The 13,573-nt window shown below is 42.1% G+C and overlaps 1 protein-coding gene across 3 annotated transcripts in view; it reads left to right on the top strand.

Annotated features, from left to right (window-relative positions):
* Nucleotides 1-13,573, top strand: part of DGKI (diacylglycerol kinase iota) — a 249,460-nt gene that overhangs the window by 39,835 nt on the left and 196,052 nt on the right. For 2 of the 3 annotated variants that reach the window (XM_090287561.1, XM_090287559.1), the window contains exons 5-6: nt 731-796; nt 13,026-13,097. The gene's annotated coding sequence lies outside the window, so the exon portion shown is untranslated. Of the gene's footprint in view, nt 1-730; nt 797-13,025; nt 13,098-13,573 lie in introns of those variants that run through there. The other variant, XM_090287560.1, reaches the window with a different exon arrangement.

Genomic DNA, 13,573 nt, shown 5'->3' with positions numbered 1-13,573 from the left:
CTTTCTGGGTTTCCTGCAGCCCAAGACAAGAATAGACCTTGAAAGCTGATCTAGTTTCAGAGTGCCCAAGGACGCTTAAAACTCAGTGTCATTGCCAAAAGCTCCTGACATGCCCACATCTCTTGTCCTCCTCCTCTCTTACCTTCACCTTTTCTCTTCCTTCACCTGCCCTCGTAACAAATTCTCACCATCTCTGTCCTGAATCAAGAGATCTAGTTCTGTTCCAAGACCTTAATTTTTTTAAAGTGCTTTCTAGCTCAAATGGGTAGTATGGTGCCTGCCTGGCAAATAAAGAAACCTTAAAGACATGTTTGTTTTTTAAAAATGTATTGTTTTTGCTTCTCTCCTTCACTTTTCCCTTCTCTAAGGATCTTTCCTTGACTTGCCTCATTACCCCCAGCCCGAGGCCCCCTGACATGCCCGCAACTCTGCACAGGGTCTCACTGGGAGGAAAGCAGAGGAACAGCAACGTGCTGTGGCCATTTGTCACCGGGGAGACATGGAGGACAGACGTGATGAACAGCTGCCGATGGAGCGCTTGCCTCATTTCTCTAAGGGAATTCATGTTTACGGTTTAACAAGTCACATGCGCACATATTTGTTTTGTGCTAATGTGCTCTCAGATCGTGGTTTATGAAAGCTATATTCTTAAAACAAACAAACAGACAAACAAAACTAATATTGGGACCTGCAATTTTAAATAGATTCACTTTATTTTGTTTTTCCACAGAATTTTGTGCGTCATCACTGGGTGCACAGGCGTCGGCAGGAGGGAAAATGTAAGCAGTGTGGTAAGGTAAGGGGCCGGCACCCACAGCGCTGCGGGAGGTCCTTGGGCCTTTGCAAGCCCTGAGCTAGAGGAGTCCCGTCCCCTGAATCCGGTGCTCTCTGTACATCCCCACCTTCCCGAAGTCCCCTTTCCTTAAGAGCTGCTTTAGTCGTTCTAGGACTCACTGCAGGAGGGAGAGGTCTTAATACAAGGACTTGGCACATTTTAAGAGAGATGGACTCACTTCTGTGGTGGATTTCATTGTTGGAATTTTCAAAAATAACTTCCAATTTTTTTAAACCCTCCTCTGAAGGCTACTGACCCACCATACTTCTTTGATCAGCAACAGCCAATCAATAGGTTATTGAATAACACTGCTTTTGTTGATATATTATTGTGGTTGAGCAGAAGCACATCACGGAAGCAGGGACTGTGTGGCTCCCTTAGGATATTATCCAGGTCCTGGAAAGAGATGCCCTTCTCATGTGTGTTTATTTATGTCTACGGTCTCCCTTAGTCTGACTGGCGTGCTGTAGAACTCCATGCATTCTACATGCTAGCAATCCCAACAGACTTGGCTTTTTTTCAACATACAAAGATCCACTTTAGGAATGAAAGGTTCCTCTGGGAAGAGTAAACTTCTGGTGACTCATGCTACAAAGATATTTTTTCCAAGTGATATTAGTAGTAAGCTGGACTCAGTAAAGGGGTGTTTTGTTTTGGTAGAGAGCAATATAACTTGGGAGAATATATCCCTCATCAAAGAACAATTCCTAATTTGTTTCTTTATCCATATGATCCCTTTGGGTCAAGTGCTATGGTGAGCTGACCAGTATGACATTTTTGAACAATAGAGAGATACAAGGAATCATTGGCTGCCTGATGTAGGGGTGTTAAGAGTGAGTGAGACTTGGAAAAAGTTCCGTTAATTTCGCTGTTTGCACAGTGCCTTGGAAGAAAATATTATGTTGTAGCTATTGGTTACCAAGTTGTACTTTGGAAGGCTGCACACCTCACCCTCAGGGCTATGATTCTCCATTGTAACTATTATTATCTTCTCCAGTTTAACCCAGTGACTCTCCGTGGGTCCTTTTCTAGCCTATAAAGAGAACAGATGAAATAGTTTGAAAGTTGGAGGAGGTAAAACGAAGATGAGGAGGAAGTGGGAGTAGAGTGATTCCTACCAGCCATTTTTCATGGATGTGAAAAAGGAGGTCAGCCCTCCACTCGTGTGGGACCTCCCTTCCCCAGTCCATCTACCCGTTTTCTTTCTGGTGTTGCCTTGGGGCTTGTGGGTTGACTCTTACTTCGTGGACTGTAGACAGTTTACAAGTTTCCCACAAGAGTGCATGTGTGTAAAAGAGAGGAGAAACAGATAGGCACAGCCCATTATCAGACTGGAGGTGTGGAGAGCAGGAAGGATGTGAATGAACAGGCCATTCACTTTGGAAGAATAGCTTCTCTGGACAGCCTAGTGGCGGGTACCACCTCAACAAATCTCAAGCTGTAATAGAGGTGGAGAAGCTTTGTTGAAAGAAAATCAATAAACATTCTCTATTTGGGGATGAGTCTTCCCCAGTGGCATGTAACACCCCCTTTTCTGGCTTTGTCTTCTGTTGGCACGATCAGCTGAATGGAAGAGCTGCACTCCCTGGACTCTGAGTTGCTGTGACCCTGACTTTCCTGCCCAGTGTTCTTGGGCAGCCGTCTCGGCATTTCGGAGCCCTCCCAGCTCTCATGGGGGAATCAGTGATCCCAACTCCTCACGTAATGTTCCTATAATATATTGGGTGGGCCAAAAAGTTCATTTGATTTTTCTGTAAGATGGCTCTGGTAGTGTTTAGTTGTCTTTAAGTTCATTCGAAACCATTTTGTTAGATTGTATTGTGACAGCTGTCATATCAGCACGCATTTAAAAAAAAAACTTATCAAAATTGGTGAATTTTTGTGTAGCCATTTTAATATTGAAGATGAAAGAAAATATACTATGTTTTCAGCATATTATGCTTTATTATTTCAAGAAATGTAAAAACGCAACTGAAACGCAAAAAATATTTTTGTAGCATATGAAAAAGATGCTGTGATTGATCGAATGTGTCAAAAGTGATTTGTGAAGTTTCATGCGAGAGATTTCTTGCTAGACGATACTCCACAGTCTAGTAGACAAGTTGAAGTTGATAGTGATCAAATTGAGACATTGACTGAGAAAAATCAATGTGACATCACACAGGAGACAGCTGACATACGCAAAATATCCAAATCAATAAAGTTATTGGTGAAAATGAAAATATGTATCTTTTATGGAAAAAAGCTAAATGAACTTTTTCGTCAACCCAGTAGTACTATTATATTCGTATCCTGTGTTTATAATTCAGTTGTTCACAAATTCCCAGAGACTCAAGCAGTTATTACATGGGATTGTCTTAGACCTGCATCTCCTCGGTGGGTGATGAATAAACCTTCTTTGGATCTCTACCCTGGATCAGAGGAAAGCTGTAGATCTACTTCTGTTTATTGATTAAGTGATTAAAAATGTATACATAATTTTTATTGGTAGAGTTGTACATTCTTACATATCCAGAGATTTTAAAACCATTTCTCGTACACACACATACCCTTATACATATGATTCCATAATTTACCCATTGGATTAGGGTGAAAAGTAATCATTTTCATTTAGCAAAAATTTTTCCAATGGGTGGTTTGTAGACTTTGGGGGTTGTTAGTGAGTATTTATGGTTAAAGAATATTTGGGGTTTCAATTTTTACTTTTAAAGTCAGCAGTAAAGTGAATATTTGGACTGATTTTCTTTTGAGCCTTGCATAGGTGTTTGGCTGCATGAGTGTAACATTTAATGGTTATCAAATGAGAGAGCTCATGATTCCATCGCTCAGTTGCTTTGACATTTGCTGGATTTCACGGGCTGCCATGTTTATGACCATTACATAGTTTTATGTTATTTTCACTCATAGTCCTATATCATGTAAGAGTCAGGGTCCAGGCAGAAAAGCGATGGCCCACTGACACTGAAATTATGTGGTCCGATGAGTATTTAATAAAGAGAATATTTAAAATGTGTGACAGAGTGTAGTGAAGCCCCAAGGCACAGCGAAGAACTCTGAGGCCGTTAACTGCAGGGAGCCCTGGGCACGTTAAGTCTGAAGAGGTAGGGAGGGGGAAGGGGGACCCCTTCACTCAGCCAGCCCGAGGTGCCCACCAGCTGGGGAATAAACATTCCAACTTAAGTCACCTTCTAACTCTAGATTCCAAACCCGGTAGAAACCAGACCACAAGGGATGCTGTTGACAGGATCCACAAAAGTTCACTTTTGGAACAGGACATGGGGTGGAGAAAGGGGGAGAGTGCATCTGGAGGGACAGTGGGGCTGATCTAGCACATGCTGCTTAGTGTAGAGCTGTGTTCCATGAGGGGGTACAGGCAGGCTGCAGACTTTTTCTGCAAAGGTACCTCTCAGTGACATTCATCAGATTCAACCGCAAGTTTTCAACGCTGAGTTGTTCTTTGTCGTTTAAAAATCACTAGACAAAGGAAGAATATTGGCCTGATCATAGCCAATGGGGCCTTTTATTTTTGAAGGAACCAAGCATCCAAACCCAGCACTGTGGTAATTGTAGAAATATGTTTGTAAACCACAATTTGAATACTTATCTTTTATTTGTTCATTTAGAAACATATAGAAAAGTTATAAAAATAAATGAGCTAACTTTTGAAAGTTAAAAATGAAATCTTGAAAGCAGTTCTTAATGCAACAACACAGAGTTAGATTTTGTTCTGCATGTTTGATACCCTCCGGCTTCCTAACCAAACATGCCACGTCCTTATGAATTGCTTGTCCATAAATCATATGTACTTTCATATGCAATTAAGTAAATTAAACAGCATGTAGTATTAATTAAATGGGAAAATGTCAAAACTCTTTCTTGTAATGAATATTGTTGAAAACTAATTTAAAATAAACTTATAGTGCAGTATTCAAAATATACACCATCTCATAGCATTTTTGTAATGCAAAAATGACAAAATGATTAAAGACATTCCATGGGAGTGTTGTTGAGATATGAATAGTGAAAGGGATCACAGAGTCTAAAAATAATGAAAAATACCAACATGGGGCCTTGGGGGATGTTTTCTTATCAGTTTAAATCACTGATCTCTACTTACCTGAAAATGTGTGCACCCTAGAGGTCAGCTTTTAAGACACCCTGCCCGGTTAGGGACAGGAACGGAAGTTCAAGGATGAGGATCCATACACTGGTTAGGCAGGTTTGGTTATTTGCCTGCCTGTGTATTTGTCCATATAAAACAGAGAAATCTTCTTTCATTAGCCTCAGGAGGATCACTGAGGGTGGAGAGAGGGTAATATGACAAGGACAAGGAAATCAAGCCTCTCTGTGGAGCCCCTGCCGGCATAGCTGCGGGAAGCCTGGGTTTCCTTTCTGTCTTTGGCTGAGTGTCAAGAAAGGGGACAAGGGCAATGGCCATTGTACTCTCTGCTTCTATGAGTCTGGCTGTTTTAGATTCCTCACGTACGCGGCATCATGTAACATTTGCCCTTCTGTGTGTGGTTTATTTCAGTTAGCCTGAGGCCCTCCGGATTCACTGCAGGAAGGGAAATGGGGAGGTATCAGTCAAAAGGGGGCGAAGTTTCAGTTATCTGAAATGAATGAATCCTAGAGATGTGCTGTCCAACCTGATCCCCACAGTTAACGGTACTCCCTTGTATGCCTAAGTTAAGCGTTCTCATCACACACACAAAAATATAGTGAATAGAATGGGACGAAGCTGTTGGAGGAGATGGGTATGTTTATGGCATAGAGTGTGGGGATGGTTTCACAGGTGTATCTCCAGACTCACCCAGTTGTATATATTAAACATGTCCAGCTCTTTGTACGTCAGTCATACAGTATGATGGTTACCAGAGGGGAAAGGAGGTGGGGAAGGATGCAGAGAGTAAAGAGGGTCAAATATATGGTGATAGAAGGAGACTTGACTCCGAGTGGTGAGCATGCAATACAATATACAGATACTGTATTATAAAATGGTGCACCTGAAACGTTTATAATGTTTTTAGCCAGTGCTACCCCAATAAATTTAATTAAATAAATATTTTTTTAAAGAGACAAGAGGCTGCAAGGCTCAGAACCAATGCTTCTTGCTATAGTGCCCAGGGAGCCACTTTGCTGTGGCCACCCCTCCCCCGATCTTGGGCATGGTCAGAGTCCTAGTGTGATCGCTCTGGTCCTCTTTGCTCTTTTTGCAGAAATGCCAAAATAGTAGGATTGTGCAGAGGGAGGAGCTGAACTGTTGTGTAGCCATGACGCAGGCCTCAGCCAGTCCCAGAAAGAGCTGGCATAGCTCCTCCGAGTTGCCCTGCTTTGGCCAATCATTGCACGTGGGCGGACCTTGGCCATGGGGACTCTTTTAGGCTTAGGGCAATTCCTAAAGATGGAAAGGTGTCTCCCTGGAGAGCCATCAGCCTCTAGACTTCCTGTGAACTGGCGGAATGGGATGAGTGCCCCAGGCCTGATGCAGGGTTACCAAATGGGACACCACAGCACCCAGTATAGTTCCTCCCTGTCCCTTATGCTCCTCAGCATCACTTGTTTCATATGATACATTTTTCATACAGCTCCTTCCAGATTCTGGTTGGCCTTGTTTCCGGGGAAGACAGAGAAGAGGAAGGCTAGTGGGATAAACTGCAGCCCTCTCTGTGATAGCTAGTCTCAAACCTGCAACAGATTGTCATTTTCTTCCTCAACCACCCATTCTGGACTCATCTCAATTCACACTTCAGGTCTAGATGACTGTCTTAGTGTGTTTGGGCTGCTATTACAGAATACCATAGACGGGGCATCTTAAAAACAACAGAAATTTATTTCTCACAGTGTGGAGGTTGGGAATTCAAGATCAAGATGCCCGCAGAATTGGTGCCTGGGAAGAGCCTGCTTCTTATTCGTAGACAGTGATCGTCCCTCTATTTCTTCGCAAGGCAGAAGAGGCAAAGGGGCTCTAGGAGTCTCTTTTATAAGGGTGCTAACCCCCTTCATGAGGCTCCACCCTCATGACCTAATAACCTCCCACAAGTCCCACCTCCAAACTGAGGATTAGGTTTAAACATATAAATGATGAGGGGACACAAGCCTTCAGTCTCTGGCGGTGACCTGCCTAGCAGGGTGTCAAAGACCCTTCCCTTCGAGCAGTCTGATTATCTGATCTTGGTTGCTGCAATTGTCCATCTATCTCCAAGTTTTTTCAAAGAATTAGAAAGGATGCCCCAGTGGACGACTGCTGCCAGATACAGCCTTCCTGCCTCCACTGTCAGATAACAACTATACCCTCCCCCCTAATGATTGGGGTTAAGATGGTGACTTGCCAAATGGTGGCTCTTTCCTGTGTTTGCTAGTCTTTTGCCACAAGGATCCCCAAGTGACTGGGGGCAGTGGCAGCTTAAGTTTTAAGGGCATCTTGTTATATTATGTCCCATGGTGGAGATGTTCCCTAGCTGGGATTCAGACCCTTGGAGCCTGGAGTTGGGGGGACAAGAAGCACAAATTCCCTCCAAGCAGGCCCATGGAGGTGACAGTGGGCAGGGCCACTCCTACTCCCACTGTTTTTTGCCTCTGTGTATTTTACCTGAGAGCATAGCGCTATTCAATGATCATGGATTTAGTGAGTATACTGAACCTGGAGAGCAGGGCTCACAGGGTTTCCCCTCAAAGCTGCAGCCTGTGTTGCACCTTCAAAAGACCATTCTGTCTCTCTGTCAGCCACGGCTTCTGGATGCTGTGAAATGTGATGGGACCAGAGCCTCTCATGAACATATACTCACTCCTGCACCTCCACTGCTATGACAGGGGTTCTTCAGTCTGACACAGTGTGGTGCAGAATCCTGTGTCAGGGGTCAAACACTCTGTAAGCCCTCGCATAATTGTGCCCACTGAGGCTCTGCAAAAGGGAAAGGTAAACCCAAACCCAGAATGTGTGTTGTTTCCAGTCAAAGTGAGTTGCTGCCCCTTCTATAGTAGAAGGGATTCAATGTGATCAGTTGGCCATCCAGTAGCTGATGGTGCCATACTGGGTGCTCAGCTTTGGTGTCTCTTGCTGGAATGTTGGACGTTCAACAGCGGGAGTGGCCACCTCAATTTTGATGAGCGGGAACCCCATGCGGTTGGACCCAAATATAGCATTCATCACTGTCATCTGGCTGCTGCACTTATGAGCTCCTTGTGCCATGGATGGTATTCTAAGATAAAGATTAAACCCAATAGTTAAAAGTTTCAGTTTTGGCCATATTGACTATAACACTTAGTATCTATAGAAAATATTTTTGTCCTAGCATCCAGATGGTCATAAAAATATGAAATAGAAACATCACAGTTGAAAGTGGTTAACATGTAAAACAAAATGTAGTTAGTAGCCATTGTTATTTATAGGCTTAATTTCAATTGTACCTTAATTCCAAGGTCCTGGGTGAAGCTGTCATCTGCCTCAGAAATAAAAAAGGACTGGAAGTCATATCTTAGGTTCTTCACACAGTCTGACAAGTTTGTGTTAATGGTGTTTGCTTAATGAGGAGAATTCTATGTCCCAAATTTTGTTTACCCCCTACCCCAGGAGACTCTGTTTATGATCTGTAGCTTGTAGCAGGGATCTTCAGATAAATTAATGAAAAAAAACAAAGCTATCTGGGAATAATAAGACTGGCTAGCCCTGATTAATGTATTGCAATTACCAACCACATTAGAATGGGAGAACACAGAATGTGTCAGTCTGTGTGTGTGAGTCAGCACATGCCCTGGAGGGAGAACATATTATGGACAATAAGGGCACTGATAAACTTTCAGAGCCTTTAATTAATGCTATAAAGTATAATAGGATTAAACCCAATAGATGAGTTTAGGTTTTTCAAAAAATTCTAATAAAGTAATTATAGAATCACATAATTTGCAGTACTGTCGTAAGTTATAAAGACATCGCTTATTGAAATTTCATGTATAAACACATTACTAATTATAATTCAATTTAGGTGACCCCATACATTTACATTTTGAAAATCTTGAATGTTTAGAAAAGTTTTAGCTTTAGACCAGTAAATTCAATATGGGAAAGTTAGGACGTTCAGGTAAATTAGGGTAAATAAACCCTAATCTTGTATAAACTAAAATGTTAATGCTGCCATTTTTACACTGTGATAAAGCTAAGGACTAGGCATGTTATAAAACTAGCCTACTATACAGAGATTCACAATTCCAGGTAAGAGCACACATGTCTGTGGAAAACTGGACTGAAGAGTGTGTTGAGGAGAAAAAAGTTCATCATTTGTATGTCCTAGGGGAGAGATTGGTTCATGGTGGCTTTGCTAATTAAAGACTGAAGGTTGAACCCTTAACCAATTCTGTATAGGACAGGATTCGCCCCTAAGTCTGTAGATAGTTGGTCAAAATGGGTGTTATTTTTGATTAGTCCAAAAAAGTTTTCAGTTAGGTCGGTGTGAGTGTGTGCCGGAGTCACTCCAAGGTCTCAGTTATCGATCAGCTTCAGCCGTGGGATGCTCACGCATCGTGGCTTGTCAGCTTCGCCTGTTTAGAGGCAATTGCGCTGGGATAGTTCATCCAGCCTGAGATCTTGTAGTGAAGGCCTGGTCTGATCTGAAAAATGTCCTTTTGCTTTAGTGAGTATCCAGCTGCTATGGTGTTTATATCCCATTGGATACGTTTATAAGAGCAGATAACAGTCTTATTTTAAAACTTTAATTTTATTTGGCTATAAAAATGAGCTTTGCATCTAATTTAAACTTAGGATGACTGTGTTAGATATTAAAATATAAAATGTGTAAAATTATATATTTTTTAAAATAATAGAGTGAGCAAAAAATGTTTAACGTTCCCTGTTTTAAGACAAGTATTAATTTAGTCTTATTTTATAATCCCCTTGGCTTTGCGCTTTGTAATACCTTGTGAACTTTGAACATGCAAGTGAAAATGGAGAGGTTCATTTTGTTGTTGTTTATAGTTTGGGGGTCAAGAGCAGTATTGACTCTTGTGTTAAATAAGATTAAATCAAGCAGGGAATCAGGCTATGGTCAGGAGACTCGCTCACCCAAACCTCAGTTAAATACATAAGCAATAAAATAATTTTGGTTTGTTTCAAGTGAAGCCCTTATTTTTCCTAATTTCAGCCAAGGCTGTAAAGCTGAGTGCCGTTTGATACATGCTCTGGGTGGCAGAAGAGAAAGAGGCAACAAAGTTTTACCTGCTGAGAATAAATGTTGTTTAAACTTTATTTAAAGAGTTCAATTTGACTAACTCTGCCCCCCCCACCCCACCAAAAACAAAAAACAAATAAACAAAAAAAACCAAAAACTTATCCCCCCAGGTTCTTAGTATTCATAATTCTGAAGTCAGTTAGATCCAAGGCATCTGACCTCACGTCTCTCTTTTCCTCTTTGATAGTGATAAACAAAATAGCCCTTAAAAATCATCGGGTCAATTGAAATTCAGTGAGGGCATCTCTCAGTACCATACTATCAAATGCAGGCCAACATTTAAGAAAAAGAAGATCAAAACCATGAGCATTGAAAAGGCAGCAAATTCACAGCTATTAACAATTGAACCTAAAACAAACAGTAGAGAGGGACTACTGTAATTAGTAGGAACAAAATAGACAGGGGGATGTTAAGAATAATACAGTAGTCCCTCTCTATATCATGGTTCACTTATCGTGGCCTCACTGTATTGCCAGATTTTAAAAAATATTATATTTAATTATTTATCACGGATTTTTCGCTGTATCGCAGGGTTTTGCAGTACTGTACAGTAAATACTAAAATAAACGTAAGGTTCCTACTTCGCGGATTTTCACCTATCGCGGGGGGCGGGAGGGGTTCTAGAACATAATACCTGTGGTAAGTGAGGGATCATTGTATAGGAAATAGAAAAGCCAAAGATTTTATATGCACGACCCATGGACATGACCTAAGGAGGGGATTGCTGGAGGGAGGGGGGGTACTGGAGGAGGGGGAAAGGGGAAAAATTGGGACAACTGTAGTAACATAATCAATAAAACATACTTAAAAAAATAAAAATGGGTAATTAGAAATCTGGCTCTTTTTGCTGTGTTGAGATCCGGGCCAAAATCTTCCCCCCATCATAGATGGCTGGTCCATGAAAGCCCTGATATGGGTCTATTTATGTCTTTTCATTAGACAGTAACTCTGAAGCTACGGCCTCTGGAACTCTGCCAGACATGAATCCCCAAAAAAGCCCTGAGCCCATTACCACCAAGCTCCTCTCCAAGGGACCCACTGCTGTCCTGCAGCAGTGTCCTGAGCTCCAGCTGTGGCTAGCCTTGTCTGCTTCTGCTAACAGCCTGGCTGTCAGGACTCCATCTGTTTTTCCCTGAAACGAGAAAGCCGGTATTCAGTAGAAGGATAGGCTAGTACACGCTCCCTCTGTGCCATCAAATAGACACGAGTATTGCTTGTCACTTGTTAAACACTAGAGGACTTTGTCAGTGAGGTGGTGGAAGACATGCCTGTTGATAGGTCTTAGCAATAAAAGCATGACTTCATTTATATATACTGTGTTATAAACAACTTTTCAAATACATGGCCCCATTTGAATCTCATAACTACTTAGTGGTATAGGAGAGGTTTATATTATAATTGCCATTTTCACGTGAAGGGAGAAATCGAAGGGTTGAGATCCCTCACTCAGTAAAAAGATCCAAGGACTATTTTCAGCTTTGCCACCTCTCTGTCGGCATCTGTTTGATGGACAATCATCTGATGCATGAAGTGGTGAAGTGGGGGCTGGGTAATAGCATTTAAGACATTGTTGAACAATACACTTAATACGGCAACACTCAGTAGACCTCTGGTTGTGGCTCTGGCTACTATCATGCCAACAGTCTGCCATATTGATTTCCAACCATGTGGCATGTATATAGTGCAGACTTAATCAAATTAAAATACTCGTGCATTTGTGGGGTCTATATGGGTTGGAGGGAACTGTTGTGAGGAAGCTTATTTCCAGGTGGTCTGGGTTAGGTGTTTAAAGTCTAGAAAGCATGACCTTGGTGATTGGATCACAGTGTGGTAGCAGTGACTTTGTTCAATGAATCAGGAGACGTGCATGCCCCGCCTGTGAAGTTCAAAGAGCCGTGCTAAGTTGTGAGGACCTATTTAAGAACCTTTATTGGGACTTGTCTCAGAAAGCTGTAATGCCACTGGAGAGCTAATACATGTGCACATAAAATAACCAACAACTCAGGACAGCTATTCATTGATGCCAAGGGCAGGTACAGGTGGTAAAGCCTATGGTTTAGAATGGAAGTTCTTTTAATGTGTAAATTGGTTTGTTATCTTAAAATTATCTGTAGATATTAAGCAAAGCTTCAGCCAGTGCTTTAGTAGCTTTCCTGCCCATCACATTTTCTTTTGCTCACTTTACCAAAGTCCTGTTTTTAAAGTGTTTTGTTGTTGCTCTGCCTTCCTTTGCTTGGGTTCAGATGTCTCCGGTGGACAGAATGGGTGGGGTTCGGGAAGGCTAAACATCGTGCTTTGAGCATTACTGCATACTCCTCGCTGGTAATTATTTAGGGATAGCAACAGCCAAAAAGCACCTCTTATGTCCTTGATGAGGAAGTAATTCTGCTTGTTCACTTAAAAGGATTGAGTTTGCTATTGCATTTAATCTCATTGCTGCTTGCTGGTAAAGAATAAAATTGAAAGCTGCTTGTTTTGAGTCCCTACATCCCAAGAGGATGATGAAAGTCTCTGAATTTCCTTCTGCCCCTTGGACTTCTCCCAGATCCTGACTTGTGGGTCCCAACCCTCTGATCCTTAATTTCTCTCTTTGTGGTTTCTCAGATGTTAACGTTGTGAGAACCTCTGAGATGGCTGACCATTTTTATAAAGTACCACGTGAACCAATAGTGGCTTTTCTTTTGCTTTTAATAAACAAATATCAGAATCACATTTATTTGGGAACCACCCCCTTTGTGGTTGGCTGTGAGTGCTTAGTGGTACAGCAGATACTGCTGCCTCCTCCAACAGGAAACTCGCACACGGCAGAGGGTGGAGGATGTACGTGCTGAACATAGCATGTGCAGTACCAGTTACCTTGAGTGGTGGGGTCAGCCCTGGCTCTATTCACATCCTTGGTCTTCAGGAGGGCAGATGCATCCTGGGATTGAAGTGGTCTTAAATTTTCTATCTCTTGTCCTAACACCCAGGGCTTTCAGCAGAAATTCTCCTTCCACAGTAAAGAGATTGTGGCGATCAGCTGTTCCTGGTGCAAGCAGGCGGTAAGTTTGGGGATACATAAAACAAAGCAGACTCATGTTCTATCCAAATAGACTTAGGTCAGTGCTTGAGTTCCTGTCTGTAAGCGGAAGGTCATCTCAATGTGCGTGTCGTTTCCCTTACGTAGGATTGTTGGAGAAAACAAGACATTAAAGCTGTAGGATTATAGCATATATGAGCTGAGAGAAAAACTGCAGAGCTAAATTAACCCTTTTATCTTTACACGTTGAATTCTGGTACCAGTGACTGGGAAATTCTCTGCTGGTTCTAACCCTGGGCCTAGAATCCAGGACTTCTCACTCCTAGACTGTATTTTTTCCCCAGCTATACTAGAGTGTTGACCACTCTTCCTATGGTAGGAAGTTGCAATATTAGGAAGAAAGCACCATGCACCATTAGCAAATCCTTCTAACGCAGCAGTTCAGGCATCTTGGTTCTTCTGTTGTTGATGTGGCAAAGGCTTGTTGTTGTTTTTTTT

The sequence above is a fragment of the Furipterus horrens genome, unplaced genomic scaffold, assembly GCF_987537825.1.
Source record: "Furipterus horrens unplaced genomic scaffold, mFurHor1.1.pri manual_scaffold_9, whole genome shotgun sequence".
In the NCBI taxonomy this organism is placed as follows: domain Eukaryota; kingdom Metazoa; phylum Chordata; class Mammalia; order Chiroptera; family Furipteridae; genus Furipterus; species Furipterus horrens.
This window is presented reverse-complemented; position numbering and strand designations above follow the sequence as displayed.